Here is a 26,949-nt window from a genome sequence, read left to right on the forward strand (position 1 = left end):
TTCATTCGGACCGGAACTTATTTCTCACAGGGGGGTCCCAGCAGGGCCCCCAGGCACAGCCAGGTCCCGGCAGCGGCAGGGGGGTCCCCAGCCCCATCTCAGCCCCCGTCCGGCGGGGACGGGCTCAGCCACAGCTGGGGAGAGAGGGCGGGGGCTGCGGGGGCCACCAGGCAGTGCCGGGGGGGGGCGGCTCCCAGGTCTCTCCCGGCTCCCTTCGAGGCAGCATCACCCAGGCGGGTTGTGCTGAGGCCGGCACAAGCCCGGGCAGCGGCGGGGAAGCGCAGCTCGCCCGCGGGCACCCGCAGCTCGGCCGCAGCTGGCGCGAGGGCGGGGGGCGAGGCGGGGGCGGGGCCTGCAGCCGCCGCGGCCAGACCCCACCCCCGTCAAAGGCGGCCCCGGGGAGGGCGGCGAGCGGGAGCGGGAGCGGGAGCGGGAGCGGGGCGAGCAGCCAGGGCGCGGGAGGTCACGCGAGAGTTGAGCTCGCGCGGGATTTCGCGCGGGAGTTGAGCTCGCGCGGGACGCCGAGGCAGGGCGAGGCGGGGGAGCTCAGCCATGGCCTGTGCCCGAAAGGCGCAGCCTCCCGCGTGTTGCGCACTTTCCAGAGGAGACGCGGCCACGCAGACAGAGCCCCCCTGGACGCCTGCAGCCCCCCCGGGCTGTGTCTGCAGGGAGCGCCTTCACCTCTGCCGGGTAGCGGAGGGTAGAAGGGATGCCGGGTGCGTGAGGTGCGAGCAGGCGGCTGATCCGCTCGGCCTGGCGGCAGAGGTCAAAGAGGGAGCAGAAAGGCTGCGGAGCGTCAGGGAGAGGGCAGAGCAGCAGAGAGTTGGGGTTGTTCAGCCTGGAGAAGAGAAGGCTGCGGGGAGACCTTATTAATGTTTACAAGTATCTGAAGGGTGGGCTGAAGGAGGATGGAGGCAGACTCTTTTCAGTGGCTGCCAGTAAGAGGACGAGGGGTAACGGGCACAAGCTGGAACAGAGGAAGTTCCGATCAAACATGAGGAAAAACTTCTTCACGGTGAGGGTGAGAGCGCACTGGAAGAGGCTGCCCAGGGAGGTTGTGGAGTCTCCTTCTCTGGAGACTTTCAAGACGTGCCTGGCTGCAGTCTTGAGTAGTGTGCTGTGGGCAATGCTGCTTTAGCAGGGGAGTTGGATAGATGATCTCTAGAGGTCCCTTCCAACTCTGAAATTCTGTGATTCGATGAAACGTTCAGCCTGGAGAAGAGAAGAGAAGGCTCCGCGGAGACCTTGGAGCCCCTTCCAGTCCCTCAAGGGGCTCCAGGAAAGCTGGGGAGGGACTCTGGATGAGGGAGGGGAGCCACGGGACGAGGGGGAAGGGTTTTCCACTGCAAGAGGGGAGATTGAGCTGAGATCTGAGGCAGAAATTCTTGGCTGTGAGGGCGGTGAGCCCCTGGCCCAGGTTGCCGAGAGAAGCTGTGGCTGCCCCATCCCTGGAGGGGTTCAAGGCCAGGTTGGCCGGGGCTTGGAGCAAGCTGGGCTGGTGGGAGGTGTCCCTGCCCAGGGCAGGGGGTGGCACTGGGTGGCCTTTAGAGGTCCCTTCCCACCCAAACCATGCCCTGAAGGGGTGGGGCCCTTCTCCCTCTCCTTTTCTCCCTCTCCTTTTCTCCCTCTCCTTTTCTCCCTCTCCTTTTCTCCCTCTCCTTTTCTCCCTCTCCTTTTCTCCCTCTCCTTTTCTCCCTCTCCTTTTCTCCCTCTCCTTTTCTCCCTCTCCTTCTCGTTATGGTTTGAGAAACCCACCACAATTTCTTGTCCTTTAGAGAACTACTCTCTCACCTGATGACCCCTCCCCAACCGGGAAGGGGAACTGGGGGAAAAACAAGGACCCAGGAGGACACTGGGGAGCTACATCGCGGTTCTGTGGTGGTGACTCGGAGCACTGCAGCCACACTGGAGTCCGTGCCATGGGCGCTCTGATGCCTTGTCTCCCCTGGGCCCTCTCCTCCTGATTGTCATGGGACTCAGCGTGTTCTCATCTGTGCTGCGGAGGAAGCCGCTTCAGGTAGGTGACTGTTGGACCACACTGTGCTGCACCACACTGTGCTGCGGCGTGGGGTGGCGAGGGATGGCGTGGAGTGGTGTGGGTGGCTGTGGTGTGGGACTGGGTGGGGCTCCCGTCTCACCCAGCTCCTGGGGACCTTCCAGAAGTGAAGGAGAAGAAGAAGCGTCAGACAAGGAAGACAAGAGCCCAGCCGGAGAAGCAGAGCTGTAAGTGGCCCCAGCACCGAGCACCCTGCAAACAGCCGACACCCCACGGCAGCCCTGAGCCGGGGCTGTGCCGGCAGCTGCTGGCCGCTCACTCTGTCTCCTCCCTCCGCAGCTTCTCAGCCAGTGGATGGAGGAGTGGAGAAATCCCGGCCCAAGCAGGAGAAGCGGCGAGTGTGGGGGAGACCCCAGATGCTGCCCCAGACCCTCACCCCGTGCCCTGCCCCTGCCTGCGCTGGGCAGCCCTGCCCACCGGCCGAGGCAGGGTGCTGCCCGCGGGTCCCGCTGGGCTCCGGGGTGCAGCGGGGTCTCTTTCTCCTCCTCTGCAGGGCGAGTGCGGAGGCCTTGAGCCGGAAGCCCCTCTCCCCACGGGCCCCGCTGGCCACCATGGACTCCATGACAGACAGAGGCTCCTCTTCTTCAGCTTCCTTTACCCTTCCCGGAGGCCTGTCCTGGTGGGATGGCGGAGCTGGCAGCACTCAACTGCTCAGGACCCCGCCATCCCCCCAGGGCTGTCAAGGGGAGGGTGGAGGAGCCAGGGCCAGCCCTGTGCCAGGAGCCCCCACTGGAACTGCCAACAAGGACCACGCAAGAGCTCTACTTGACCTCTTGCGCATTTTCAAGTAGTGGGGGGAGAGGCAGCAGCGCGGCGAGCCCATGGCCAGACTGCCATGGCCAGACAGCCCATGGCCAGAGCCGGCTGCCGGCCGCGCTGCATCTGCATCAGAAATTTCCCCTAATGGCTGGGAGGTGTGGGGCCGGGAACCCCCTGGGGTGCCCTACTTCTGATCCAATAAAAAAGTCAATATTTTCTCTATCCCTGTGACTGTCAGCAGATCAGTTTTGTCCCTTGACAGGAGCAGAGAATCAGTTTTGTGTAATGACAACAGTATGTGCTACAGTAATGCCGACTCTCCTGTGGAGATGGGGGGGCCCTTGCCCCTTGTGCATTACACCCCACCCGAAGAGAGAGACAAGGTCTGTTATTGCGTTTACTGTCTTTATCAGATCATCTGTTATTATGTGTAACAATAATGCACCCTCAGTGAGTTTGCAGATGACACCAAGCTAGGAGGGAGTGTCGATCTGCTTGAGGGAAGGAAGGCTCTACAGAGGGCCCTGGACAGGCTGCAGGGATGGGCCAAGGCCAATTGGATGAGGTTTAATAAGGCCAAGGGCCGGGTCCTGCATTTCGGTCACAACAACCCCAAGCAACGCCAGGGGCTTGGGGAAGAGTGGCTGGAAAGCTGCCCCGCAGAAAAGGACCTGGGGGTGCTGGTGGCCGGCCAGCTTAACATGAGCCAGTCCTCCCCCAAATGAGCTGGGATCACTGGAAACTGGCTCAGCTCTCTCCAACCCCCCCCAAAGCAGCACAGCCCTCCCCAAAATGAGCTGGGACCGCTGGCATCCAGCTCGACCCTGCCCAGCCCCCCCAGACCAGCGCAACCCCCCAAAGGCAGCCCAGCCCTCGGGACCCTTGCAGAGGCCGCCAGGCTGGGGCCCAGGGGGCGGGTCGGGGGTGTCGCGTGAAAAGGGGCAAAGCGGTTTTGGCAGAAAAGGAACCCCCTTGTGTTCTAACACTCCTCACCGAGGTGGGAGGCCAGGTGCGGCTGGGTTTAAATCCTGAGGGATGCCCAATTCAGCACTATCAGCCCAATGGCGTTTAATGTGTATTAAAGTGTTACGATTTGGATACACTACTAGTGGACTGCACCTTCCGTCTAGTCGTGCTCATGAACTAGCACGGCCACTCTCGAGTCTTTGGTCGCGTTCGGTGAGAAACCAAAAGGACGAGCTACTTCAAAAAGTGCAGTTTATTTAAGCAACAGATAGATAGGTTCTTAGGGCAGCCGGTGATAAATACACTGTCTGCAAAGCACGTGCAAATGAAAGTATTGTTACATCTACAAAACGCGGGACAAAGTTCTAACGATACAGCCTGGCTATACATGTAGAAAAGAGAGTCTCTAGAGAAATTTCTGAGTTTCCCGAGGAAGCCCTCGGTACAATCTAAGTCTTACCCAAAGGCGTCCCTGTGGGGGGGAAGAGAGGCTCAGCCCGTCGCCTGCTCCCAGAAGCCAGTGATGGAATTCTTTGCGATGGTGTCTTCCCTGGGTATCCCCCCTCTCTCGGGCTGTTTTTCTACTATTTGTTATCTTCGAGGTGGAGTTTGAGTGACTTTAGTCGTACATACTTTTACCATGAGTGGTGTAAATTTTTCTCGCTTCACAATTAAAGGTCTAGTTTAGGAGAAGCTCAGGGCGCAGGCTCAAGAAGGAGCGGTCGCACCTTGGAGGCGGGTAGCCTTCGGGGTGGAGGTGTGTTTTGGTATTATAATGATATTCTAATGAGCAAAGTTCGCACAAAGGACAGCATTTCATCAAAATTTGGCAAAATGTTGGCTACGAGTATGGAGCGGGCAGCTAATTGGCAGCTTATCTGTTTCCTGGTATCATCCCATTCCCGTATCCGCTATACATCCTAAGGTAAAGCCGCGGAATAATTGCATCCCGTCCCGTACCTCATGTAGCTTATCAGGGAACCACAGGTGTTGTATTCTTCATGCCAGCTGCGGCTGTTTTCTCCCTCAGAAGCCTCTTGATTTTCTACTTTTCCTTCCTGTGTGAACAATGCTGTACTTTTGTGTTTTTAGCCAATGTAGTATTTATTCCACAGGGGGGCAGCGAGGTCTGTCCCCGTCCCCCCCCCCACCCTCTGCCCTCGGCAGGACAAGGTGAACCAGGTCCTCACCTCCTACCTGTGGGTCCGTCAGGCCTGGCTGGACGCCCACCTCGCCTGGGACAAGGACGCTTACGACGGCATCGACAGCATCCGCATCCCCAGCAGCTACGTCTGGCGGCCGCACATCATCATCCTCTACAACGAGTGGGTGCTGCTCGCCCTCCCCCACCCCCCGGCTGCTCCCGGAGCTGGGGGGGCTGAGGCTGGGGCTGGGGGTGTTGCCAACGGGGAGCAGGGGGGTCCTGGTGTGGGGGATGTGGGGAGACGGTCACCTCGACTGGGTGAGAAGGCGGCGGCAGGAGGTGCTGGCATCAGCCTGGTGTGCCACCCACCTGGCAGCTGGGATGTGCCACCACGGGGGTGACCAGGGGCAGCGAGCCCCCTCTTCCTGGGGGTGACGTGGGGAGGGGACACGGGGTTGGGGACCAGTGCTCGGCCCCGGCCCCGCAGACCCTTGCCCCACGTGGGGCTCGGGGCCATCCTGGCCCCACAGCGATCCCTCCCCCAGCGCCGACGACGGCTTTGGCGGCTCGGTGGAGACCAACGTGGTGCTGCGCTCCGACGGGCACATCACGTGGGACTCACCCGCCATCACCAAGAGCTCCTGCAAGGTGGATGTCTCCTACTTCCCCTTCGACGGGCAGCGGTGCCGCCTCACCTTTGGCTCCTGGACCTACAACGGGAACCAGGTCGACCTCCACAACCAGCTGCACACCGGGGACCTGATGGATTCCATGCCAGGGGGGGTTTCGATGCGGGGAGGTGGGCAGGGGTCTGCCGCGGCAGGGGCAGGTGGGGCAGGGGTCTGCCGCGGCGTCACCACCCATTACCCACACAGGGAAGTACTACATCGCCACCATGACCATGATCACGGCCTCCACCGCGCTGACCATCTTCATCATGAACGTCCACCACTGCGGCCTGGGGCCCTGGCCCATGCCCCCCTGGGCCAGGTGGCTCATCCTCCACCACATGGCCCGGCTCTGCTGTGTCTACGAGGTGGGCGAGAGCTGAAAGAGCCCCCAGTGGGTGCCGGGCAGGCAGGACACTGTGGGGCCGGGGGAGAGCCCCACGGAGGGGGAGGTGGGTGCCGAGGCAGGGGGCTGTCCCCAGGACCGCTGCCTGTGCCACCACGATGGCCTGCTGAGGAACGTGGGCTTCGTCGCCAGCTGCTTCTGGCATCACCAAGCCTCCCAGCGCCGGACCGGCGAGTGGAAGAAGGTGGCCAAGGTGATGGACCGCTTCTTCATGTGGGTCTTCTTCCTCATGGTCGTCCTCATGAGTGTGCTGGTCCTGGGCAATGCTGCCTGATGGCCCAGTGGACTCACTGCCCCCAGGGACAGTGGTGGCCACGGGTGCCCCATGAGGGTGGCTCGTCCTGGGCACCCCTTAGCCCTTCATGGACCTGCAGGGTGGAAGCTCCACCAGCGCCAGGGAAGAGGAGCCTGAAAGCGGGACCCTGACTCGGCCGGGGCAGCCCCAGCTGGAGGGTTGAGGGGTCACGGCCCCCCGAGCAGTTGTCTGGGTGGTGACATATAGATGTAGAATCATAGAATCACAGAATGGTTTGGGTGGGAAGGGACCTTAAAGATCATCTCATTCCACCCCCCTGCCCTGGGCAGGGACACCTCCCACCAGCCCAGCTTGCTCCAAGCCCCGGCCAACCTGGCCTTGAACCCCTCCAGGGATGGGGCAGCCACAGCTTCTCTGGGCAACCTGGGCCAGGGGCTCACCGCCCTCACAGCCAAGAATTTCTGCCTCAGATCTCAGCTCAATCTCCCCTCTTGCAGTGGAAAACCCTTCCCCCTCGTCCCATGGCTCCCCTCCCTCATCCAGAGTCCCTCCACAGCTTTCCTGGAGCCCCTTGAGGGACTGGAAGGGGCTCCAAGGTCTCCACGGAGCTTTCTCTTCTCCAGGCTGAACCTCCCCAACTCTCTCAGCCTGTCCTCACAGCAGAGGGCCTCCAGCCCTCCCAGCATCTCCGGGGCCTCCTCTGGACCATATAGATATATGCATACACACTTTCCACCCCTCCTGTGTCCCCACCAGTGCCTGCCACCCTGCCTGGCCAGGGACCGGGTCTGCTGCAGCCCCCCGAGACGCCACTCCAGTGTCCGGCAGCCCTGCTGAGGGTCCCAGGGGAGCAGGGCAGCCCCCACCCCGTCCCCTCCGGGTGCTGGCTGGGGCCAGGATGGTGCCCGGGAGGGACGGAGGGGTCTGGCCCTCGACACCTTCGGTGACAGAGCATGGACCTTTGTATCCCACCCAAACCCTGCGTGCCGTAAATAGTGGAGCATTTCCTGCCGATCCATCCGGGCTTACGGAATATCTCACCCCCCTGCATTTACTGATCCGTCCTCAATAAAATAACGACTCCATCAGCTCTGGCTGAGTGACCTCTGGCTCTTCTCCTGCGACAGCGATGGCGGCTGGTCCGCGCTCACCCTGCCCGACAGCCTGTGCCGGGGGGGGCTGGGCCCCTCGTCCCCATCCCTGCCCCACACCCCACGGACTGGCTGTCGGAGGCCTCGGGGCTCATGCCATCTTGTCACCGGTGGAGGGGACCGATCAGCTGGTGGGGAGGGGGAGAGTGGCCAAACCCGGGGGGACACCCGTGGGTGATGGGGGAACCTGGGGATGAGAGCCGGAGGCGCTGGGGCAGCCGGAACAGGGTGCGGGGAACACGGAGTGCCCTCGGGCTGGCTGGGATGGCGCACAGACGCTGGCAGCAGGGATGGCCGTAGCGAGGGGAGCGCGGGGGGGCAGCAGCACCGCCCCCGGCTGAGTGCAGGGACCCGGCTGGGGGGACATGGCGAGGGGAAGGAGCCGCTGTCCCCGCGGGGAGCCCCGGGGCGAGGAGGGAGCCCGGCCAGGGCAGCCCCAGCGGCCGAGGAGGAAGGCAAAGGGGCCAGGCAGCATGGAAAGCGCAGGGCAGCGCGGACGGGGGTCCCACCGAGACCCCAGCCCTGCGCCAACTCCGCTCAGGGGTGTAAGAAAGGCAGGTGTTGCTTTTGCAGAGGAGAAAAGCCGTTTCCATCAGAGGTGACACGATAAGGGAATGACTGAGACAAAGAGGCTCCAGCAAAGGCTTGTAGAACATCTCTTATCACACAGACAAAAGGACAAAGTGATTCCTACTGGATTAGCGTCTGGAAGGGTAGTCATACATTTAACCAGGGCTAATGACTTTAAGCAATTTTTTTGTTACCAAAAAGGAAGGAAATAAACTAGTCAGATAATCTCTTTAGGTGTAGCATAAAGAGAAGCAAACAGCGGCAGGACATGCGGGAAGAATTTTAGGCGCCTCGCACAGACCGTGAACCCTGGAGTACCCAACCAACGGGAAAGAGGGGAGGGAAAAATTGGGCCGGGATTAGGAAATAAAAAGGTGTGGTGTTTCAAGAACGGAAAGTGTGCCTACTTGCTAGGTCACCCGCTCTTGCAAGAGCGTGAACGAAAATGTGCCTCCCAGAGGATTCTGCCTGAGCCTATTTCATTCGGACCGGAACTTATTTCTCACAATTTGGGGGCTCGTCCGGGAGCAGAAGTCATCTTCTTGGGAGTCCGTGTTGCTGAAGGACGGGAAGACGCGTCCCGTTGTTTTCAACGGTCTCGTGGATCGTCGCAGGGATTCCGGGAGGAATCGACTAAGATCTCGAGACCCAGTTGTACAGCAGACTCTGTGAACCACAGGGGGAAAAGGGATAGGTGCAGTCGGCACAGAGAGTACGACCAGGCAACTCCGTGCACGGACCAAGGTAAGAAAAATCGGACCGTTAAAGTATTGCCTTGGTGGTCGGGACATTCTAAGAGACTTGTGTGTGAGTGACTGAGACGTACTGCGGTACGAAGCGAGTGTGGAGTCGGGGTCCGCGGTTCTGTAGTCCCGCGAGGGGCGCAGCCGGAGAAGGACGAAGCGAAAGGAAGGGGTGTAAGAAAAGTCTCTGTTCAGAATGGGAAATAAGGATTCTAGGCCTAGGGATGAAAAAGGGGATACTAAGAAAGACCCCGGGAACATTGCCCCAGACAGTCCTTTAGGGGAGAATGCTGAGGTTTCGGAATGATTCTTCTTGTACAAGGGATAAAGATAAAAAGAAAATGATTTGTTTTGTTCGGACCGCATACCGGAGGAGCCGGGGGCGGACGGGGGGGCCGTGGACATCCTGGGAAGGGTCTCAGGGGTGTCCTAGGGGTCCTGTGTCTGTCTTAGAGGATCCCAGAGGTGTCCCAGGTGGGACACGTTTGCATTTGCATTTGAATTTGTTTGGACCAAAGAACCCATAAGACCTCCTAGTGTATTTTGGCCCAAATTTGGATCTGATGAAGACTGGGTCTGTCAGACTTTAAACATGTATGTGAATAATAAGGACTAATAAGGAAGTTGAAGAAGGTGAATATGTTTTTTGCTGGGTCAAGGTGAATAGATTCAGGAACGCCCAAATCCATTTTATATGTTCGCAGCCCAGACCGTCGGTGATGTTTCAATCGACAAAGAAATTGAATCCCCGAAGTGGGACCCCTTAGGCTGTTACTTGGGGGCGAGGGAGAGGGGTGAATAACAGGGGACGAGGACTGCCCCGACCGCTCCTACCAGCAGCTCGAGGTTCACCGGTAGGGTGTTATCATTGTGGGATTTACAGAATCCCCTAATTTGCTTGGCAAGTGTTAGAACAAGTGCTTGAACAATCCAGCCCTCCATCGGGAGTAGCCCTGCTTCAGTATGTGGATGATTATTGGTATCTGGGGAGGAAGAAGGCAGGGTAAAAGAAGCCACGAATGAGTTACTGAGCTTTTTGGGACAGTAAGGTTTGAGGGTCTCAAAAAAAAAAAATAAAAAAAATTGCAATAGGTGGAAACAGAAGTGAAGTACTTGGGACATGTAGTCAGTGAAGGGAGTCGAAAAAATAAATCCTATAAATCCTGAGAGGATCAAAGGAATAGTAGACTTACCTCTGCCAAAGACCAAGAGGGAACTGAGAAAATTTTGGGGGCTGACTGGGTACTGTAGACTGTGGATAGAGGAGTATGCTCAAAAGACTAAAGGACTATATTCCAAACTGTTAGCTGAAGATCCGAATGTATTGGTTTGGACAGAAGAAGAGGAGGATTTAGTGTAAGATTGAAAACAGAGCCTAATCAGAGCTCCAGTTTTAGCCTTATCTTCTTTGAAGAAATCTTTTCAACTATTTGTAACTGTAGACAAAGGGGCTGCGTTAGGAACTCAAGAGTGGGGGGGGATAAGCGGCAGCCAGTGGCCTGTTCATCTAAACTCTCAGATCTGGTCTCCTGAGGGTGGCCAGGGGAATGATAGAAGTTAGCACCCCTCACCAAGTAAAAATCATTTTAGCCCAAACCACGGGAAAACGGCTAACCAATTCAAGAATACTGAAGTATGAAGGAATTTTAATTGAAAAGGATGATTTGATTTTAACTACCCGCCCTTGCCTTAACCCAGTGAGCTTTTTGTGAAAAAAATAGAGGCAAAGGATGAAGAACTTACACACGAATGCATAGATGTAATTGAGTACCAGACTAGGACACGATCTGACTTAAGGGAAGAACCCCTATCTGGGGGTCTTCATTTGTTCGTAGACGGTCCTTCAAGAGGGATAGAAGGAGAGAGGTGTAATGGCTATGCGGTGGTGCATGGAGTGAGTCGACTGTGGAATGTGGATAATGAGGTGAAGTCTCTGTGCTCAAAGAGCAATTAAGACTGGCTTTGCTATCTCTTGTGCAACCCAGGGGAGTGAAGGCTTGTCTGGCTATCACAGGCTACATAAATGACGGGGTAGTCTTGGGGAGCCAGGACAGCCCTGCTTTTCATCAGCAGAGACAGTAAAATCAAGAGACCTCGTGTAGCTCTTTGTTTCCTTGAGAGGCTGCCATGTCTGGTAATTGACCTTTGCCTCCTTACCTGTGAAATGCATATTAAAGTTGACGCCCCTGTATATGCTAATGAAGCTTTTAGAGATCATGCTAAACATATATGACTACAGCACTCGTCTCTCCACCCCAATCATACTACACGTCACCTAGGGGAGGGAAACCTTGTAAGTCTGGGGATAAAAGGATGGAGAAAATGACTGTTAAATTGGGAGAGAAGAAACTTGATACGTGACGGACCAGTCGACGGGCTGTGTTCTCTCCCTCCGCCCCAGGCAGGGACGCCTTTCTGGGTAAGCGCTGCGCCTTTCACCCTCTGGTGAATGTTACCCCGGGTTGCTGTACTATCATTATTTTTGCTAGCAATGTTAACCTGAAGTAATTAGCGCTATTGTAGTTAGTGAATTTATCAACGGCAATCTCAAGTCTGTTCTGTCGCTCTCAATAAAACAACTAATTTCGATTATTTGTGAATCTGATTCAGTGAAAGTCCTGTGGTGGGACTCTGATAGTAAATCAGTGAAAGTCCGGGACTCTGACAGACAAATATGGAAACTACAGCCCTTTTTACGCGACACCAACAAGTAAAAGCATCTGAAAAATTACCTAGTGCACGGTCCGCTCAAATATGTGAGATGTATACCTTAAACCAGGCACTTAAATTAACTGGAGAAAGGAGAAGGAACAATATACACAGAGTCTCGCTATGCCTTTGGGGTAGTGCATACCTTTGGTAAAATTTGGGAAGAACGAGGACTAATAAACAGCAAAGGGAAAGAACTTTTACACAAAGAACTTACACAGCAGGTGTTAGCTAATATATTAATACCAAGTGAAATAGCAGCTTTACATGTTAAAGGTCACCAGAGAGACAATTCATTACCGCAAGGGGAAACAGATTAGCGGACAAGGTGGCAAAAGAGGCAGCCTTGGGGCAGGAGAAGCAATGACAGAAGCAGGGGCAGTGGAGAAAGGTGGTAAATGGATTCTGCCTGACGGAAGGGAAATGGTCAACAAACAATGAGAGAAACAGTGACAGTGTTACAACAGGGAAGCCATTGGGGAACGCATGCAACGTGCGAATAGTTTTGTTGAAGTACAGGTGCTTTGGCATATACACAATAGCCAAACAAATTTGTGAGGGATGTGCTATTTGTAAGAAAGTAAACAAGAAAGCCTTGAGAAAGCAATCTTTGGGAGGAGGAGAGCCCGGCTTGAGACCATTCCAAAGTATACAGGTAGACTTCAGTGAACTACCACCAACAGGCAGGCGAAAAGATCTTTTAGTCCTAGTGGACCGTCTTACTGGATGGGTGGAAGCCTACCCCTTGGTGTCAGCTACTGCAGCAGGGGTAATTAAGATAATACTCGAACAGATTATTCCCAGATACGGGTTAGTGGAGAATAGAAACTCAGATCGCGGCAGTCATTTTATCTAAAATCCTTCAAGGAATTCTGGAAAGTTTAGGGATGGTGTGGGAATTTCATATCCCCTAGCATCCCCCGTCATCAGGAAAAGTTGAGGATGAACCAGACCATTAAGAGACAATTCAGTAAGAGACAATTGTCGAAATTACCACGGACTAAATGTTTACCCATAGCATTGTTGAGGATCCAGGCTTCTAGAAAAGATACAGGTCTCTCGCCCTATGAGACGCTTTTTGGACTACCTTATATGGGTAACAGAGAAGACTTGCCCACTTTTGAAACTAAAGATATGTTTCTTAAGAACCGTATACTGGGGTTGTCGTCTTCTTTCTCTCTCCTCAGAAATAAAGGATTTCTTGCTCAAACTCCGCCGTTGGAATTTGTCGTCCATCCGTATAAACCAGGGGACTGGGTACTAGTCAAATCCTGGACGGAGAGTAAGCTACAACCGGAGTGGGAAGGACCATTCCAAGTCCTCCTCACTACTGAAACCGCAGTAAGGGCAGCAGAAAAAGGATGGGCTCACTACACTCAGCAAAAAGGAGCAGTTGAACCCCCGCCAACAGATCCGGTAGAACGGTGGACTGTACATTCTACTGACAGCCCACTGCGAGTAACCCTAAAGAGACAATAAGCCGTGGGTTGGGGCGGGATGATCCAGTTGGGAGACATAAATCTGTGCATGCCATGAATTTTAAGAAGCGTTTTGCGATGATACTGGTCATAGGGGCGGTGTTGAGCTTCCCACTAGGAAGCTGGAGTGTACACCTAGATCACCTACGAAGTGCACACCCAGATTACCCGGTTAGGCTTATCATAAATATCACTAAAGGAGATACCCCACAGACTGTACGCTTTGATGCCTGTCAAGTACTGAAGTGTGGGAAGCTAGAGGCCCAAAGACGGTTGAGTGGTGAAAACAGTTACCTGTTCCCAGAAATTTGGAGGGTCGCAGAGGGATATCAGGAGGCTGCACCTTGTGATCGATGGAGTGAAGCGTGGTGGACCACCCAAATTGGAGGGTGGGCCATTGACGACAAGTGGTTCAAGTCTTCTTATTATTACCCTCTCAAAAAGAAAATACATTTTTACAAAGGATCACCTTCCCCAGAGCGTGGCCTTTTTGAATGGACTCCTCGGTTGATAACTATAACCCAGAGGGACGATACAGCTAACCTGAGGTATGGAATAGGAGCAGATGTGTCTGGAAGAGAGCCAAGGGGAAGATTTAGAATAGACCTACTGGAAAATAGCAGTTAAGCAGAAGGGACAGCTATGACTACTAAAACTCCCAGTAATACAACAGTGGGAACCACTGAATGATCCAGCTTTGGTAACGGTTGCTGAGATTACAGATCTTAGACAAACATTTGAGATTGAGACAGGGTACGGTGAGACGAATGCTTGGGTAGAATGGGTAAAATATACTGTTAATAGTTTGAACCAAAGCAATTGCTCTGCTTGTGCCTCAGGAAGGCCCACAGCACAGATTGTCCCTTTTCCCTTAGGGTGGACGAAAGATTCCCTAGGGATGTGGTGTATGATAGCATTATACCAAGAAAGGACGGCCTGGGGAAACGAGGCTTGTCATTCACTTTCCTTACTGTTTCCTGCCTTGGAATCTAGAGATGTTAAAGTGCCACCAGCATTTTCCACAGCAATTGGTAACCATCCAGCGTGCCTCTCACGGCAGGGTGTGAATGCTACCAAACCTGGGGGGGGATTTACCCTGTGCACTGAAACTCTGAATGGGACCAAGGATGTAAAAGGAAACTACTCAGCGATACGAGTGCCTTGGGTGGATCTCTGGTGGTATTGTGGAGGGAAGACCTTGCGATCTGTGTTGCCGGCTAACTGGAAAGGTACATGTGGAATGGTACAATTGGCAATACCATTCACCCTAGCATTTGAAAAAGGAACAGGAACCCTGAGCTCAGGCAGTAGAGTAGAAAGAAGTGTGGGTGTATCCTTTGATGAACGGATATATATAGATCCCATTGGAGTCCCTAGAGGAGTCCCAGATGAACACAAAGCAAGGAATCAGACAGGAGCAGGATTCGAGTCTGTCTTTTTCTGGTGGATAACTATAAGCAAAAATGTAGATTGGATAAATTATATGTACTATAACCGACAGAGGTTTATTAATTATACCAGAGATGCTTTGAAAGGAATAGCTGAACGATTGGATGCAACCAGCGGATGGCATGGGAAAATAGGATTGCCCCGGACGTGATCTTAGCAGAGAAGGGAGGTGTGTGTGTAATGTTAGGGAACCGGTGCTGCACCTTCATCCCCAACAATACAGCTCCAGATGGTGCTATAACTAAAGCCCTTCAAGGGCTCACCAGTCTAGCTGATGAGTTAGCTGAGAACTCTGGAATAGACACCTCACTGACAAGTTGGCTGGATTCCCGGTTTGGGAAACGGAAAGGTATGGTGGTATCAATATTGACTTCTCTTATAACGGTAGCGGGAATGTTAGCGGCTGTCGGACGCTGTATCATTCCCTGTGTGCGAGGATTAGTTCAACGATTAATTGAAACTGCCCTCACGAAACGAATGGAAGTAGACCCTCCCCCATACCCTGGGAAAATGCTTCATCTAGAAGACAATAAAAACTGTCGAGAAGAAGAAGAATGTAACATCACGCTGTCGGCTCCAGAGGCCTCATATGGAACCATGCCCTGGAAATGCAAAAGACAATAAGATTATGAGAAAGGAAAGGGGGAAATTGTAAGAAAGGCAGGTGTTGCTTTTGCAGAGGAGAAAAGCCGTTTCCATCAGAGGTGACACGATAAGGGAATGACTGAGACAAAGAGGCTCCAGCAAAGGCTTGTAGAACATCTCTTATCACACAGACAAAAGGACAAAGTGATTCCTACTGGATTAGCGTCTGGAAGGGTAGTCATACATTTAACCAGGGCTAATGACATGGAGCAATTTTTTTGTTACCAAAAAGGAAGGAAATAAACTAGTCAGATAATCTCTTTAGGTGTAGCATGAAGAGAAGCAAACAGCGGCAGGACATGCGGGAAGAATTTTAGGCGCCTCGCACAGACCGTGAACCCTGGAGTACCCAACCAACGGGAAAGAGGGGAGGGAAAAATTGGGCCGGGATTAGGAAATAAAAAGGTGTGGTGTTTCAAGAACGGAAAGTGTGCCTACTTGCTAGGTCACCCGCTCTTGCAAGAGCGTGAATGAAAATGTGCCTCCCAGAGGATTCTGCCTGAGCCTATTTCATTCGGACCGGAACTTATTTCTCACAGGGGGGTCCCAGCAGGGCCCCCAGGCACAGCCAGGTCCCGGCAGCGGCAGGGGGGTCCCCAGCCCCATCTCAGCCCCCGTCCGGCGGGGACGGGCTCAGCCACAGCTGGGGAGAGAGGGCGGGGGCTGCGGGGGCCACCAGGCAGTGCCGGGGGGGGGCGGCTCCCAGGTCTCTCCCGGCTCCCTTCGAGGCAGCATCACCCAGGCGGGTTGTGCTGAGGCCGGCACAAGCCCGGGCAGCGGCGGGGAAGCGCAGCTCGCCCGCGGGCACCCGCAGCTCGGCCGCAGCTGGCGCGAGGGCGGGGGGCGAGGCGGGGGCGGGGCCTGCAGCCGCCGCGGCCAGACCCCACCCCCGTCAAAGGCGGCCCCGGGGAGGGCGGCGAGCGGGAGCGGGAGCGGGAGCGGGGCGAGCAGCCAGGGCGCGGGAGGTCACGCGAGAGTTGAGCTCGCGCGGGATTTCGCGCGGGAGTTGAGCTCGCGCGGGACGCCGAGGCAGGGCGAGGCGGGGGAGCTCAGCCATGGCCTGTGCCCGAAAGGCGCAGCCTCCCGCGTGTTGCGCACTTTCCAGAGGAGACGCGGCCACGCAGACAGAGCCCCCCTGGACGCCTGCAGCCCCCCCGGGCTGTGTCTGCAGGGAGCGCCTTCACCTCTGCCGGGTAGCGGAGGGTAGAAGGGATGCCGGGTGCGTGAGGTGCGAGCAGGCGGCTGATCCGCTCGGCCTGGCGGCAGAGGTCAAAGAGGGAGCAGAAAGGCTGCGGAGCGTCAGGGAGAGGGCAGAGCAGCAGAGAGTTGGGGTTGTTCAGCCTGGAGAAGAGAAGGCTGCGGGGAGACCTTATTAATGTTTACAAGTATCTGAAGGGTGGGCTGAAGGAGGATGGAGGCAGACTCTTTTCAGTGGCTGCCAGTAAGAGGACGAGGGGTAACGGGCACAAGCTGGAACAGAGGAAGTTCCGATCAAACATGAGGAAAAACTTCTTCACGGTGAGGGTGAGAGCGCACTGGAAGAGGCTGCCCAGGGAGGTTGTGGAGTCTCCTTCTCTGGAGACTTTCAAGACGTGCCTGGCTGCAGTCTTGAGTAGTGTGCTGTGGGCAATGCTGCTTTAGCAGGGGAGTTGGATAGATGATCTCTAGAGGTCCCTTCCAACTCTGAAATTCTGTGATTCGATGAAACGTTCAGCCTGGAGAAGAGAAGAGAAGGCTCCGCGGAGACCTTGGAGCCCCTTCCAGTCCCTCAAGGGGCTCCAGGAAAGCTGGGGAGGGACTCTGGATGAGGGAGGGGAGCCACGGGACGAGGGGGAAGGGTTTTCCACTGCAAGAGGGGAGATTGAGCTGAGATCTGAGGCAGAAATTCTTGGCTGTGAGGGCGGTGAGCCCCTGGCCCAGGTTGCCGAGAGAAGCTGTGGCTGCCCCATCCCTGGAGGGGTTCAAGGCCAGGTTGGCCGGGGCTTGGAGCAAGCTGGGCTGGTGGGAGGTGCCTCTGCCCAGGGCAGGGGGTGGCACTGGGTGGCCTTTAGAGGTCCCTTCCCACCCAAACCATGCCCTGAAGGGGTGGGGCCCTTCTCCCTCTCCTTTTCTCCCTCTCCTTTTCTCCCTCTCCTTTTCTCCCTCTCCTTTTCTCCCTCTCCTTTTCTCCCTCTCCTTTTCTCCCTCTCCTTTTCTCCCTCTCCTTTTCTCCCTCTCCTGCTCGTTATGGTTTGAGAAACCCACCACAATTTCTTGTCCTTAGAGAACTACTCTCTCACCCGATGACCCCTCCCCAACCGGGAAGGGGAACTGGGGGAAAAACAAGGACCCAGGAGGACACTGGGGAGCTACATCGCGGTTCTGTGGTGGTGACTCGGAGCACTGCAGCCACACTGGAGTCCGTGCCATGGGCGCTCTGATGCCTTGTCTCCCCTGGGCCCTCTCCTCCTGATTGTCATGGGACTCAGCGTGTTCTCATCTGTGCTGCGGAGGAAGCCGCTTCAGGTAGGTGACTGTTGGACCACACTGTGCTGCACCACACTGTGCTGCGGCGTGGGGTGGCGAGGGATGGCGTGGAGTGGTGTGGGTGGCTGTGGTGTGGGACTGGTTGGGGCTCCCGTCTCACCCAGCTCCTGGGGACCTTCCAGAAGTGAAGGAGAAGAAGAAGCGTCAGACAAGGAAGACAAGAGCCCAGCCGGAGAAGCAGAGCTGTAAGTGGCCCCAGCACCGAGCACCCTGCAAATGTCCTACACCCCACGGCAGCCCTGAGCCGGGGCTGTGCCAGCAGCTGCTGGCCGCTCACTCTGTCTCCTCCCTCCGCAGCTTCTCAGCCAGTGGATGGAGGAGTGGAGAAATCCCGGCCCAAGCAGGAGAAGCGGTGAGTGTGGGGGAGACCCCAGATGCTGCCCCAGACCCTCACCCCGTGCCCTGCCCCTGCCTGCGCTGGGCAGCCCTGCCCACCGGCCGAGGCAGGGTGCTGCCCGCGGGTCCCGCTGGGCTCCGGGGTGCAGCGGGGTCTCTTTCTCCTCCTCTGCAGGGCGAGTGCGGAGGCCTTGAGCCGGAAGCCCCTCTCCCCACGGGCCCCGCTGGCCACCATGGACTCCATGACAGACAGAGGCTCCTCTTCTTCAGCTTCCTTTACCCTTCCCGGAGGCCTGTCCTGGTGGGATGGCGGAGCTGGCAGCACTCAACTGCTCAGGACCCCGCCATCCCCCCAGGGCTGTCAAGGGGAGGGTGGAGGAGCCAGGGCCAGCCCTGTGCCAGGAGCCCCCACTGGAACTGCCAACAAGGACCACGCAAGAGGTCTACTTGACCTCTTGCGCATTTTCAAGTAGTGGGGGGAGAGGCAGCAGCGCGGCGAGCCCATGGCCAGACTACCATGGCCAGACAGCCCATGGCCAGAGCCGGCTGCCGGCCGCGCTGCATCTGCATCAGAAATTTCCCCTAATGGCTGGGAGGTGTGGGGCCGGGAACCCCCTGGGGTGCCCTACTTCTGATCCAATAAAAAAGTCAATATTTTCTCTATCCCTGTGACTGTCAGCAGATCAGTTTTGTCCCTTGACAGGAGCAGAGAATCAGTTTTGTGTAATGACAACAGTATGTGCTACAGTAATGCCGACTCTCCTGTGGAGATGGGGGGGCCCTTGCCCCTTGTGCATTACACCCCACCCGAAGAGAGAGACAAGGTCTGTTATTGCGTTTACTGTCTTTATCAGATCATCTGTTATTATGTGTAACAATAATGCACCCTCAGTGAGTTTGCAGATGACACCAAGCTAGGAGGGAGTGTCGATCTGCTTGAGGGAAGGAAGGCTCTACAGAGGGCCCTGGACAGGCTGCAGGGATGGGCCAAGGCCAATTGGATGAGGTTTAATAAGGCCAAGGGCCGGGTCCTGCATTTCGGTCACAACAACCCCAAGCAACGCCAGGGGCTTGGGGAAGAGTGGCTGGAAAGCTGCCCCGCAGAAAAGGACCTGGGGGTGCTGGTGGCCGGCCAGCTTAACATGAGCCAGTCCTCCCCCAAATGAGCTGGGATCACTGGAAACTGGCTCAGCTCTCTCCAACCCCCCCCCAAAGCAGCACAGCCCTCCCCAAAATGAGCTGGGACCGCTGGCATCCAGCTCGACCCTGCCCAGCCCCCCCAGACCAGCGCAACCCCCCAAAGGCAGCCCAGCCCTCGGGACCCTTGCAGAGGCCGCCAGGCTGGGGCCCAGGGGGCGGGTCGGGGGTGTCGCATGGAAAGGGGCAAAGCGGTTTTGGCAGAAAAGGAACCCCCTTGTGTTCTAACACTCCTCACCGAGGTGGGAGGCCAGGTGCGGCTGGGTTTAAATCCTGAGGGATGCCCAATTCAGCACTATCAGCCCAATGGCGTTTAATGTGTATTAAAGTGTTACGATTTGGATACACTACTAGTGGACTGCACCTTCCGTCTAGTCGTGCTCATGAACTAGCACGGCCACTCTCGAGTCTTTGGTCGCGTTCGGTGAGAAACCAAAAGGACGAGCTACTTCAAAAAGTGCAGTTTATTTAAGCAACAGATAGATAGGTTCTTAGGGCAGCCGGTGATAAATACACTGTCTGCAAAGCACGTGCAAATGAAAGTATTGTTACATCTACAAAACGCGGGACAAAGTTCTAACGATACAGCCTGGCTATACATGTAGAAAAGAGAGTCTCTAGAGAAATTTCTGAGTTTCCCGAGGAAGCCCTCGGTACAATCTAAGTCTTACCCAAAGGCGTCCCTGTGGGGGGGAAGAGAGGCTCAGCCCGTCGCCTGCTCCCAGAAGCCAGTGATGGAATTCTTTGCGATGGTGTCTTCCCTGGGTATCCCCCCTCTCTCGGGCTGTTTTTCTACTATTTGTTATCTTCGAGGTGGAGTTTGAGTGACTTTAGTCGTACATACTTTTACCATGAGTGGTGTAAATTTTTCTCGCTTCACAATTAAAGGTCTAGTTTAGGAGAAGCTCAGGGCGCAGGCTCAAGAAGGAGCGGTCGCACCTTGGAGGCGGGTAGCCTTCGGGGTGGAGGTGTGTTTTGGTATTATAATGATATTCTAATGAGCAAAGTTCGCACAAAGGACAGCATTTCATCAAAATTTGGCAAAATGTTGGCTACGAGTATGGAGCGGGCAGCTAATTGGCAGCTTATCTGTTTCCTGGTATCATCCCATTCCCGTATCCGCTATACATCCTAAGGTAAAGCCGCGGAATAATTGCATCCCGTCCCGTACCTCATGTAGCTTATCAGGGAACCACAGGTGTTGTATTCTTCATGCCAGCTGCGGCTGTTTTCTCCCTCAGAAGCCTCTTGATTTTCTACTTTTCCTTCCTGTGTGAACAATGCTGTACTTTTGTGTTTTTAGCCAATGTAGTATTTATTCCACAGGGGGGCAGCGAGGTCTGTCCCCGTCCCCCCCCCCCACCCTCTGCCCTCGGCAGGACAAGGTGAACCAGGTCCTCACCTCCTACCTGTGGGTCTGTCAGGCCTGGCTGGACGCCCACCTCGCCTGGCACAAGGACGCTTACGGCGGCATCGACAGCATCCGCATCCCCAGCAGCTACGTCTGGCGGCCGCACATCATCATCCTCTACAACGAGTGGGTGCTGCTCGCCCTCCCCCACCCCCCGGCTGCTCCCGGAGCTGGGGGGGCTGAGGCTGGGGCTGGGGGTGTTGCCAACGGGGAGCAGGGGGGGGTCCTGGTGTGGGGGATGTGGGGAGACGGTCACCTCGACTGGGTGAGAAGGCGGCGGCAGGAGGTGCTGGCATCAGCCTGGTGTGCCACCCACCTGGCAGCTGGGATGTGCCACCACGGGGGTGACCAGGGGCAGCGAGCCCCCTCTTCCTGGGGGTGACGTGGGGAGGGGACACGGGGTTGGGGACCAGTGCTCGGCCCCGGCCCCGCAGACCCTTGCCCCACGTGGGGCTCGGGGCCATCCTGGCCCCACAGCGATCCCTCCCCCAGCGCCGACGACGGCTTTGGCGGCTCGGTGGAGACCAACGTGGTGCTGCGCTCCGACGGGCACATCACGTGGGACTCACCCGCCATCACCAAGAGCTCCTGCAAGGTGGATGTCTCCTACTTCCCCTTCGACGGGCAGCGGTGCCGCCTCACCTTTGGCTCCTGGACCTACAACGGGAACCAGGTCGACCTCCACAACCGGCTGCACACCGGGGACCTGATGGATTCCATGCCAGGGGGGGTTTCGATGCGGGGAGGTGGGCAGGGGTCTGCCGCGGCAGGGGCAGGTGGGGCAGGGGTCTGCCGCGGCGTCACCACCCATTACCCACACAGGGAAGTACTACATCGCCACCATGACCATGATCACGGCCTCCACCGCGCTGACCATCTTCATCATGAACGTCCACCACTGCGGCCTGGGGCCCTGGCCCATGCCCCCCTGGGCCAGGTGGCTCATCCTCCACCACATGGCCCGGCTCTGCTGTGTCTACGAGGTGGGCGAGAGCTGAAAGAGCCCCCAGTGGGTGCCGGGCAGGCAGGACACTGTGGGGCCGGGGGAGAGCCCCACGGAGGGGGAGGTGGGTGCCGAGGCAGGGGGCTGTCCCCAGGACCGCTGCCTGTGCCACCACGATGGCCTGCTGAGGAACGTGGGCTTCGTCGCCAGCTGCTTCTGGCATCACCAAGCCTCCCAGCGCCGGACCGGCGAGTGGAAGAAGGTGGCCAAGGTGATGGACCGCTTCTTCATGTGGGTCTTCTTCCTCATGGTCGTCCTCATGAGTGTGCTGGTCCTGGGCAATGCTGCCTGATGGCCCAGTGGACTCACTGCCCCCAGGGACAGTGGTGGCCACGGGTGCCCCATGAGGGTGGCTCGTCCTGGGCACCCCTTAGCCCTTCATGGACCTGCAGGGTGGAAGCTCCACCAGCGCCAGGGAAGAGGAGCCTGAAAGCGGGACCCTGACTCGGCCGGGGCAGCCCCAGCTGGAGGGTTGAGGGGTCACGGCCCCCCGAGCAGTTGTCTGGGTGGTGACATATAGATGTAGAATCATAGAATCACAGAATGGTTTGGGTGGGAAGGGACCTTAAAGATCATCTCATTCCACCCCCCTGCCCTGGGCAGGCACACCTCCCACCAGCCCAGCTTGCTCCAAGCCCCGGCCAACCTGGCCTTGAACCCCTCCAGGGATGGGGCAGCCACAGCTTCTCTGGGCAACCTGGGCCAGGGGCTCACCGCCCTCACAGCCAAGAATTTCTGCCTCAGATCTCAGCTCAATCTCCCCTCTTGCAGTGGAAAACCCTTCCCCCTCGTCCCATGGCTCCCCTCCCTCATCCAGAGTCCCTCCACAGCTTTCCTGGAGCCCCTTGAGGGACTGGAAGGGGCTCCAAGGTCTCCACGGAGCTTTCTCTTCTCCAGGCTGAACCTCCCCAACTCTCTCAGCCTGTCCTCACAGCAGAGGGCCTCCAGCCCTCCCAGCATCTCCGGGGCCTCCTCTGGACCATATATATATATGCATACACACTTTCCACCCCTCCTGTGTCCCCACCAGTGCCTGCCACCCTGCCTGGCCAGGGCTCGGGTCTGCTGCAGCCCCCCGAAACGCGACTCCAGTGTCCGGCAGCCCTGCTGAGGGTCCCAGGGGAGCAGGGCAGCCCCCACCCCGTCCCCTCCGGGTGCTGGCTGGGGCCAGGATGGTGCCCGGGAGGGACGGAGGGGTCTGGCCCTCGACACCTTCGGTGACAGAGCATGGACCTTTGTATCCCACCCAAACCCTGCGTGCCGTAAATAGTGGAGCATTTCCTGCCGATCCATCCGGGCTTACGGAATATCTCACCCCCCTGCATTTACTGATCCGTCCTCAATAAAATAACGACTCCATCAGCTCTGGCTGAGTGACCTCTGGCTCTTCTCCTGCGACAGCGATGGCGGCTGGTCCGCGCTCACCCTGCCCGACAGCCTGTGCCGGGGGGGGCTGGGCCCCTCGTCCCCATCCCTGCCCCACACCCCACAGACTGGCTGTCGGAGGCCTCGGGGCTCATGCCATCTTGTCACCGGTGGAGGGGACCGATCAGCTGGTGGGGAGGGGGAGAGTGGCCAAACCCGGGGGGACACCCGTGGGTGATGGGGGAACCTGGGGATGAGAGCCGGAGGCGCTGGGGCAGCCGGAACAGGGTGCGGGGGACACGGAGTGCCCTCGGGCTGGCTGGGATGGCGCACAGACGCTGGCAGCAGGGATGGCCGTAGCGAGGGGAGCGCGGGGGGGGCAGCAGCACCGCCCCCGGCTGAGTGCAGGGACCCGGCTGGGGGGACATGGCGAGGGGAAGGAGCCGCTGTCCCCGCGGGGAGCCCCGGGGCGAGGAGGGAGCCCGGCCAGGGCAGCCCCAGCGGCCGAGGAGGAAGGCAAAGGGGCCAGGCAGCATGGAAAGCGCAGGGCAGCGGGGACGGGGGTCCCACCGAGACCCCAGCCCTGCGCCGACTCCGCTCAGGGGGGTCCCAGCAGGGCCCCCAGGCACAGCCAGGTCCCGGCAGCGGCAGGGGGGGTCCCCAGCCCCATCTCAGCCCCCGTCCGGCGGGGACGGGCTCAGCCACAGCTGGGGAGAGAGGGCGGGGGGCTGCGGGGGCCACCAGGCAGTGCCGGGGGGGGGGCGGCTCCCAGGTCTCTCCCGGCTCCCTTAGAGGCAGCATCACCCAGGCGGGTTGTGCTGAGGCCGGCACAAGCCCGGGCAGCGGCGGGGAAGCGCAGCTCGCCCGCGGGCACCCGCAGCTCGGCCGCAGCTGGCGCGAGGGCGGGGGGCGAGGCGGGGGCGGGGCCTGCAGCCGCCGCGGCCAGACCCCACCCCCGTCAAAGGCGGCCCCGGGGAGGGCGGCGAGCGGGAGCGGGAGCGGGAGCGGGGCGAGCAGCCAGGGCGCGGGAGGTCACGCGAGAGTTGAGCTCGCGCGGGATTTCGCGCGGGAGTTGAGCTCGCGCGGGACGCCGAGGCAGGGCGAGGCGGGGGAGCTCAGCCATGGCCTGTGCCCGAAAGGCGCAGCCTCCCGCGTGTTGCGCACTTTCCAGAGGAGACGCGGCCACGCAGACAGAGCCCCCCTGGACGCCTGCAGCCCCCCCGGGCTGTGTCTGCAGGGAGCGCCTTCACCTCTGCCGGGTAGCGGAGGGTAGAAGGGATGCCGGGTGCGTGAGGTGCGAGCAGGCGGCTGATCCGCTCGGCCTGGCGGCAGAGGTCAAAGAGGGAGCAGAAAGGCTGCGGAGCGTCAGGGAGAGGGCAGAGCAGCAGAGAGTTGGGGTTGTTCAGCCTGGAGAAGAGAAGGCTGCGGGGAGACCTTATTAATGTTTACAAGTATCTGAAGGGTGGGCTGAAGGAGGATGGAGGCAGACTCTTTTCAGTGGCTGCCAGTAAGAGGACGAGGGGTAACGGGCACAAGCTGGAACAGAGGAAGTTCCGATCAAACATGAGGAAAAACTTCTTCACGGTGAGGGTGAGAGCGCACTGGAAGAGGCTGCCCAGGGAGGTTGTGGAGTCTCCTTCTCTGGAGACTTTCAAGACGTGCCTGGCTGCAGTCTTGAGTAGTGTGCTGTGGGCAATGCTGCTTTAGCAGGGGAGTTGGATAGATGATCTCTAGAGGTCCCTTCCAACTCTGAAATTCTGTGATTCGATGAAACGTTCAGCCTGGAGAAGAGAAGAGAAGGCTCCGCGGAGACCTTGGAGCCCGTTCCAGTCCCTCAAGGGGCTCCAGGAAAGCTGGGGAGGGACTCTGGATGAGGGAGGGGAGCCACGGGACGAGGGGGAAGGGTTTTCCACTGCAAGAGGGGAGATTGAGCTGAGATCTGAGGCAGAAATTCTTGGCTGTGAGGGCGGTGAGCCCCTGGCCCAGGTTGCCGAGAGAAGCTGTGGCTGCCCCATCCCTGGAGGGGTTCAAGGCCAGGTTGGCCGGGGCTTGGAGCAAGCTGGGCTGGTGGGAGGTGTCCCTGCCCAGGGCAGGGGGTGGCACTGGGTGGCCTTTAGAGGTCCCTTCCCACCCAAACCATGCCCTGAAGGGGTGGGGCCCTTCTCCCTCTCCTTTTCTCCCTCTCCTTTTCTCCCTCTCCTTTTCTCCCTCTCCTTTTCTCCCTCTCCTTTTCTCCCTCTCCTTCTCGTTATGGTTTGAGAAACCCACCACAATTTCTTGTCCTTTAGAGAACTACTCTCTCACCCGATGACCCCTCCCCAACCGGGAAGGGGAACTGGGGGAAAAACAAGGACCCAGGAGGACACTGGGGAGCTACATCGCGGTTCTGTGGTGGTGACTCGGAGCACTGCAGCCACACTGGAGTCCGTGCCATGGGCGCTCTGATGCCTTGTCTCCCCTGGGCCCTCTCCTCCTGATTGTCATGGGACTCAGCGTGTTCTCATCTGTGCTGCGGAGGAAGCCGCTTCAGGTAGGTGACTGTTGGACCACACTGTGCTGCACCACACTGTGCTGCGGCGTGGGGTGGCGAGGGATGGCGTGGAGTGGTGTGGGTGGCTGTGGTGTGGGACTGGGTGGGGCTCCCGTCTCACCCAGCTCCTGGGGACCTTCCAGAAGTGAAGGAGAAGAAGAAGCGTCAGACAAGGAAGACAAGAGCCCAGCCGGAGAAGCAGAGCTGTAAGTGGCCCCAGCACCGAGCACCCTGCAAATGGCCTACACCCCACGGCAGCCCTGAGCCGGGGCTGTGCCGGCAGCTGCTGGCCGCTCACTCTGTCTCCTCCCTCCGCAGCTTCTCAGCCAGTGGATGGAGGAGTGGAGAAATCCCGGCCCAAGCAGGAGAAGCGGTGAGTGTGGGGGAGACCCCAGATGCTGCCCCAGACCCTCACCCCGTGCCCTGCCCCTGCCTGCGCTGGGCAGCCCTGCCCACCGGCCGAGGCAGGGTGCTGCCCGCGGGTCCCGCTGGGCTCCAGGGTGCAGCGGGGTCTCTTTCTCCTCCTCTGCAGGGCGAGTGCGGAGGCCTTGAGCCGGAAGCCCCTCTCCCCACGGGCCCCGCTGGCCACCATGGACTCCATGACAGACAGAGGCTCCTCTTCTTCAGCTTCCTTTACCCTTCCCGGAGGCCTGTCCTGGTGGGATGGCGGAGCTGGCAGCACTCAACTGCTCAGGACCCCGCCATCCCCCCAGGGCTGTCAAGGGGAGGGTGGAGGAGCCAGGGCCAGCCCTGTGCCAGGAGCCCCCACTGGAACTGCCAACAAGGACCACGCAAGAGGTCTACTTGACCTCTTGCACATTTTCAAGTAGTGGGGGGAGAGGCAGCAGCGCGGCGAGCCCATGGCCAGACTGCCATGGCCAGACAGCCCATGGCCAGAGCCGGCTGCCGGCCGCGCTGCATCTGCATCAGAAATTTCCCCTAATGGCTGGGAGGTGTGGGGCCGGGAACCCCCTGGGGTGCCCTACTTCTGATCCAATAAAAAAGTCAATATTTTCTCTATCCCTGTGACTGTCAGCAGATCAGTTTTGTCCCTTGACAGGAGCAGAGAATCAGTTTTGTGTAATGACAACAGTATGTGCTACAGTAATGCCGACTCTCCTGTGGAGATGGGGGGGCCCTTGCCCCTTGTGCATTACACCCCACCCGAAGAGAGAGACAAGGTCTGTTATTGCGTTTACTGTCTTTATCAGATCATCTGTTATTATGTGTAACAATAATGCACCCTCAGTGAGTTTGCAGATGACACCAAGCTAGGAGGGAGTGTCGATCTGCTTGAGGGAAGGAAGGCTCTACAGAGGGCCCTGGACAGGCTGCAGGGATGGGCCAAGGCCAATTGGATGAGGTTTAATAAGGCCAAGGGCCGGGTCCTGCATTTCGGTCACAACAACCCCAAGCAACGCTAGGGGCTTGGGGAAGAGTGGCTGGAAAGCTGCCCCGCAGAAAAGGACCTGGGGGTGCTGGTGGCCGGCCAGCTTAACATGAGCCAGTCCTCCCCCAAATGAGCTGGGATCACTGGAAACTGGCTCAGCTCTCTCCAACCCCCCCCAAAGCAGCACAGCC

At 58.0% G+C, this 26,949-nt stretch overlaps 1 long non-coding RNA gene across 1 annotated transcript; it reads left to right on the forward strand.

Annotated features, from left to right (window-relative positions):
- Positions 1-24,708: 24,708 nt before the first annotated feature.
- Positions 24,709-26,682, forward strand: LOC128904046 (uncharacterized). Its single transcript, XR_008464385.1, has 4 exons — positions 24,709-25,368; positions 25,512-25,574; positions 25,687-25,741; positions 25,901-26,682. It is a non-coding gene; the product is annotated as an uncharacterized LOC128904046 (long non-coding RNA).
- Positions 26,683-26,949: the final 267 nt, after the last annotated feature.

The sequence above is a fragment of the Rissa tridactyla genome, chromosome 1, assembly GCF_028500815.1.
Source record: "Rissa tridactyla isolate bRisTri1 chromosome 1, bRisTri1.patW.cur.20221130, whole genome shotgun sequence".
NCBI classification, from domain to species: Eukaryota; Metazoa; Chordata; class Aves; order Charadriiformes; family Laridae; genus Rissa; species Rissa tridactyla.